The sequence below is a fragment of the Octodon degus genome, unplaced genomic scaffold (genome assembly GCF_000260255.1).
Source record: "Octodon degus isolate 3935 unplaced genomic scaffold, OctDeg1.0 scaffold00028, whole genome shotgun sequence".
NCBI lineage: Eukaryota > Metazoa > Chordata > Mammalia > Rodentia > Octodontidae > Octodon > Octodon degus.
Window position 1 is genome coordinate 9,987,593 of NW_004524604.1, and position 6,794 is coordinate 9,994,386.

At 33.1% G+C, this 6,794-nt stretch overlaps 1 protein-coding gene across 3 annotated transcripts in view; it reads left to right on the forward strand.

Annotated features, from left to right (window-relative positions):
• The window catches only part of Neto2 (neuropilin and tolloid like 2), a 71,498-nt gene that overhangs the window by 17,219 nt on the left and 47,485 nt on the right, over window positions 1–6,794 (forward strand). The window lies entirely within an intron of this gene.

Below are 6,794 nucleotides of genomic sequence, written 5' to 3' on the forward strand. Positions count from 1 at the left end.
ATATATACATATATATATATTAGTTTGGATATTACTGCTGATTTCTGCTGGTCTGTTGAAAGAAGTTAATGTTCAATTTTTCTCTCAATTTTTATAACTTTTTTTACCAGTTTTGCATGCTTATATCTGGTAATCTGAATAATTTGAAGATAACAATATGCAATATAATAAACACTTGAATTCCTATTTTGTTTAATGCAATTCTATGTAGTTTCTAAATTTTTTTAATATTTTTATTCTCTTTAAAGAATAAATCCAATTAAACTCTCAATTTTAGCCAATTTATTCCTCAAAAGATTTCTATCTAGAACAAATAAGCAATTGAAAAAAATCCCCCCTCCATATTCAAAGACCCAATCCAAAAATGGGTATGTGAGATGCATATGAACTTCTCAGATGAAGAAATACAAATAGCAAATAAATATGAAAAAGTGGTCAGCATCATTGATCATTTGAGAGATACAAATTAAATCAACATTGCGATACCATCTCACCCCAGAAAGAATGACTATCATCAAGAAATCAACGAATAACAAATGCTAACAGGGCTGTGACAGAAAAGGAACCATTCTCTACTGTTGGTGGGTGTGTAGACTGCTGCAACCACTGTGGACATAAGTGTGGAGCTTGCTGTAAAAACTGGGATTTGAGGTCCCATTGCACACAGGTATTTCCCTTGTGGTATCTTACCAGAAGAATTAAAAACATCATATGAAAGTGATTTATGTGAAGCCATGTTTATAGCAGCATAGTTTGTTATAAGTAAAACTTGGAAACAACCCAAATGCTCATCAACTGAGGAACAGATGAAAACGATGTGGTATTTGTATACAATGGAATAGTACTCAACTGTTAAGAAAGATAAACTTGAGACTTTTGTAGGTAAATGCATACAACTTGAAACCATATTATTAAATGAAACAAAATTTCTCATTTGTAAACATCATATTGTAACCCTAGTGTAAGAAGCTGAAGGAATAAATAAGATCCAAAATATGCAGTAGAAAGGCTGGCCAGATAGCTCAGCAGACTAAAGCACCTTCTTACACAGAGTGCAACTGCCAGGGTACAATGTCTAGCATGTGGTGCTGGTCCTGCACCCAGGGAATGCTTACAGGGCAATTGAGACTGGGTGTGGTGGTGCACGCCTGTAATCCCAGAGCTTGGGAGGCTGAAAACAGAAGAATCACTATGAGTCCGATCTATGTAGTGAGACCCTGTAGACCCTGTACTAAATCCCCCCCACAAAAAAAAACATGTGTGTGTGTGTGTAGATTTTTGTGAAATGGAAAGAAACTGTGCAAAAGAAATGACAAACTGGGATGGGGAAAAAGAGAAAAAAGAAATATATATTATATCATATATATAATATATATATGATATAATATATATATATTATATCATATATAATATATATATATGATAGTTAGGGGCTGGGAAGATAGCTCAGTGGTCTAAGCACCTACCTGGTTTGATTCCTGGTACCACATGTCATGCTGACCCTGAAACTAGGTGTGGTGGCTCACACTTGTAAGCTCAGCACTGGGGAGGCTGAGACAGGAGGATCACTAGGAGCTGGAGCTGCAAAATAAATAAATAGATAAAGATTTAAAAATATGTTTTATTTTTAAAAATAAAATATTACTGATTTTTATTCATTGGAAAAAATTTGGGCATATCTATTATTTAATGAATTTTTATGCCTGTATTTTATAATCTGAGCAACTACTTTGAACATAACAATAGGCCATGTATTAATGATGCTTCTCCTATTATCTTGTTTTGCAATTTTATATCAATTTTTTATTGTTTTTTCTTAAAATTCAAAAGGAAATAAAGTGTCCTTTTTGTCTTAAAGTTTTTGCTGGTAAATTTTTATTCATACTAAAATCTGTGTATTACTATTTATCAGTCGTTTTGGGTTTTTTTATTTCTGACAGTATAATCCTTTTTATCTAGTTATTTGTGTATGTAAAATAAATGTTTATTATACATAGCAATAAAAAGTAATTTTTAATTGGTTGTTTCTTTAGTAAATGAAAGTGCTCTTTGCTCAAGAGTATATACATAACTTACCACCTCACCCCCACCAAATCTGGCACTTGTTTTGTTTGTATTTAACATGAAGTAAATAGTGTGAAGTACTTTTTCCAAATAGTGAACATTATCCCAGAACCATTTATTGCATGTTTTCACCAAAGAGATCAAATACTACGTATATCATTATAATACTGGTATGTATTTGTTTCCGAGCTTTTTACATTTACTTTTTTGCCATTTCCTTATATAAGGTACTAGAGAATAAGGGCCTAACTACTGGTTTCTTGCTCCTAGAGCTGACTTATTATCTGTTGTATGGTGGATGCTGCATGTTAGAGATCATCTGTTTTTCCCCACACCATTGCCACAATTTTTTAATTAACGTAGCTTTACAATAAATATGCACTATTTTTGTTTTATTTTATTTATTTTGTCATTTCTGTTTTCTTGGCTAATATTAAAAGTAATTAAAATGAAAACAAAACACATTTTATTAAGAAAACCTGTAAGTCTGATTAAAATATCATTAAATGCATGACTTACTGGAAAGTAAGGTACTTGACTATCCAGAAACATTACTTATTCATTTATTTTTATACATTTATTTATTTTTATTCATTTACTTATTTAATTATTTGAATTGTTTCCCTTAATAGGTATAATGACTTTCCAAGTAATTTGGGAGTTTTAAAAGAATATTATAGGTAATAGTTTTATCATTTGTACTATGTCACATTGCCCAGAGTTAGCACTGCCCAGTTACAGTGAAAAGAAGAAATGTGACTGAGATATACCATAGAAAGAGTGCCTTTAAAGACTTAGGGGCTAGGGAGATGGCTCAGTAGAATAAGTGCTTGCCTGGCAAATGCAAGGGCCTGAGTTCAATCCCTGGTTCAAAAAAAAAAAAAAAAAAGAAAAAATGGCTGGACCTTTTAGGTACATGTCTTCCTGAAAGAGTTAAAGACATCATGTTACAGTGATACATGCATTCTTATGTTTATAGCAACACAATTCATAATGGATAAATCCTGGAAGCCATCTATATGTTGATCAATAAGATGAATAAATAAAGAAAATGTGGTATTTATGCACAGTAGAGTCTACTCTGACATAAAGATGGATAAACTGCATCATTCATTAGAAAATGGATGCACCTTGAAACTGTAATGTTAAGTGAAATAAATCAGACAATGAACTTAAATATTACATGGTTTCTCTTATATGAATAACCCAAATTATAAATGAACAACCCAAATTATAAATAGCAAAATTAAAGATAGATAATAGGAAGTATGACACTTTTTGCACATGGAAGAGAAACCAAGAGATGGAGGTAGGAGGAAGGAGAGGAGGGGAAGGGGATAAAAATGAATTAAAATGTGTTATGTCCATCTACCAGCTCCCCATAAGGAATGTGATCATAATGTACTGCAAATGTATACTAAGAAAAAAGGAAATCACAAGGGAGGTAGCTCAGTGTGAAACCCTTGGAATCAACTCCCAGTAATCAAACAAAACAAAACAAAACCCAGAAAAACAACCCAGAGGCCTGGGAAAGATTCTCTTTGTATACCTACAAGGACAGTGATCTAGTATAAAATGCAGTGGAATGTAATGTATTACTGAGGGTTTCTGTTTTAACACCTTGATCAGTACTTGTATTTGTCACTTATGTGACTAATTCAGAACTCTGCACAGCTTAATACTGCCTATATTAAACTTCAGAGCCAGAAGTAAAAACATCACATCACAGGCAGTTAATAAATATAATAAAATGGTGTTCAGGTATGAAGTCTAGAATTTTTAATTTGATATGGGCTTCTGTCTCAAGTACATTAAGTACTTGTCTTGAGTACATTATCTTTGCACATAAAATGTATTTGTTGGATTTGAGAAACCAGTCCTTTTGGTAAAGAGTCTAGTGACACATAGATTGAGACTAAAGACTAAACAAAGCTCGCAGAACTGTTTTATGTACTAAATAATTCCACTCCTTAACATTAATAAAATTTATTTCAGTATCAATTTGATTATAACTCAGGTAATATGCAAAGCTCTTCCTATATAAGTCAGAGCACTCTGTTTAGGTCTATGTAGAATTAAAATGAATAATAGTCACCACTGTATTGTCAAAACTGTATCAACAAATGTTTCTACCCCAAATTGCTGAGCAGATTTGCCATATATATTGTTTTTGTAGTTCAGTGGCACAGCACACTTGGTTAATTGAATTGTAAATAGTAATTACTGGTGGGAGAGATTATAACTAGACATCTATATAGAAAAGAATGTGATAGGCTTGTTTGACCAAGCTTGCAACTTCATTTTCATTTTGTTGTTGTTGTTTTTCTGAGACAGGATCTAGCTGTGTAGCCCAGACTGGCCTCAAACTCACAGGGATCTTCTTGCCTCAGCCTCCCAAGTGCTGGGATTACAGGCATGTGCCACCATGCCCGGCTGCAACTTTATTTTCTACTTTGTATTCTGTGCTACTTTTATGTCAGTTGTTTTATACAGACTTTACAAGTCATTTTTCGGAGTAGGGGCACTGTTCATTTTTTTTCAGATGCTGTCCTGATTTCTGTTTATTGATTTCTTATCCTGTCTGATGACTTTGTCATTATTTCCCTTAAAACCTGAATTATAGATGTTAAACTGTTAAATAATTATGCCTGTGATTCAGGAAGGAAAAATACCAAGCACAAAATTGTGCCTAATTTGTCATCTGAACAGTATGCCTTGGGAAATAGTGTCCTCTAACAAGATAAACTGGTACAAATGTACTGTTAGTTGCTGAGCTTTCAGAATATTATCTTGGGTTTTCTTTTTTATCATAAATCATCTGTTTAAAAATTTTAAGGATATACCACTGAGACAACAATGTTCAATGTATTTATTACTGAAATTGTCCTACTGATCGGTTTTGAAACTGTCTCATTGCTATTTGTTTCTCAATAAAATTATTTTTTGAAAAAATAAATCCAAATGCAAAATGTATGTGGAAAAATATTCAGTCTTACTAAATAAAATAAAGGCAAAGTTGAGTTCAATCCCCCATTCCGCCAAAAATAAAAAGTAAAAATAATAAAGGCAAACTAAAAAAAAAAAGTTTCAAGGATTCAACTTTTAAAGAGAGCATACTCTTAAGTGAAATAAATCAGACCCACATATGCAAGCATCATATTGTCTCCTTAGTGTAAAAACCTGAAAGAGAAAATCTGAAGGGTACAGAAGATATTCAAAAGGAAGTAATTACTGAGTTGAGAAGGACAGCAGAGGCAGTGAGGGAAAGAGATTTATCTATGTATGTTTGCAGGATGGTTTGGACAACTGTACTGTGGATTTTTGCTGGTCTATGGAAAGGAGCAGTTAATGCTTAATTTGTTTTATCTCCTTTTTAAAAAATTCTCTGACCTTTTCTCTTCTTGTTTTCTTTCTTTTTTTTCTTCTTCCAATTTTACATGCATATATCTGGTAATATGAACAACTAGTTTGACGACAGCACTATGCATTACAACAAATGCTATGAAGTTCATATTATTAGGTGAAATTCTATATCACTTGTATTTTTTCTGTTTTAGTACTATTTTGTACCCTCTTTAAAAAATAAAATAAAAAAAGAAATAAAAATGGTTTCACGACTCCATTCCTCTAACTACAGTGTGTGGAGTTTGGAGGAAGGGATGTTCCTGTATAATGTGGTGTCTTCAAACACTGCCAACAACCTAAGAAAGGGGAGGGGGAAATTCAAGTTATTGAGAGGAGAGAGCCAAAGATAAAATGTAAGAAATCAAAGATGAAGACATTAAATACTTAGATTCTAAAGCACAAACTAAATGTCAAAGACTATATCTTTGTTTATTAACTTTGGTTAGTAAATACTCAGCGTGCTTTTGAATAAACAGTGACATCCCTGGTAGTCACTTAACAAATTGTTAGATACCTGTATTTCCCTTACTGCTAACATGTTTCCCATTATAGTTCCTTACATCTAAATGTCTTTCATCTCACTTCTATCCCTTTCCACTATTGCTGGTCTTCAACACATCATTTGTACTTCCAAAATGATCTTACCTTTTTTCTTTAAAAGTTTAGACTCCACACAACCATCAAGCTTGTTTGTCTGAAACCCAGATATTATATCACTCTCTAATTTAAAAATCTGCAATAGTTTCTCATTGTAATCAAAAGGCAAAACTCTTCATCATTGTGTCAAGATTTTGTAATCTCTGATCTGTTACCAATCCTTCCACATGACAGCCATGATGTATTCCTAAAATCCGTAGAGCTTCCTAAAATCCGTAGATTAATGCTCTTGTCCCACCCCCATGTTAGGCTATTTCTTTTTCCTCCTGTAAGGTCCAGCTTGAATATGCCTCTTTTTTTTTTTAAGTTTTCCTCACTCGGGTCCCCTTCACTCCCAGCAAAAACAATGGTCCCCTATTCTGAGTTTCCTGTATGCTTTATTCCTTCTCTTAAATCCCTTTTCCACTTGTATGTTGCCTTTGACTAATGGAATCCTTGCAGATGCTAGTTTGTCCTAACAATATTCATTTAATAGACTACCTGGCATATATAGTATAATATACCATACATCTCTTTTCATTTAATCTTCACAACCATTGAAGTTGGTGCTACATACTTGGGATGCTGTACTAAGGAAAGTTGGCTGAAAATGCCTTACAGATAGCACAAGGCAAAACTTGAGCCCAGCTTAACCTGTCTCTGAAAGCCCATGCTCAATATTTTGCTTT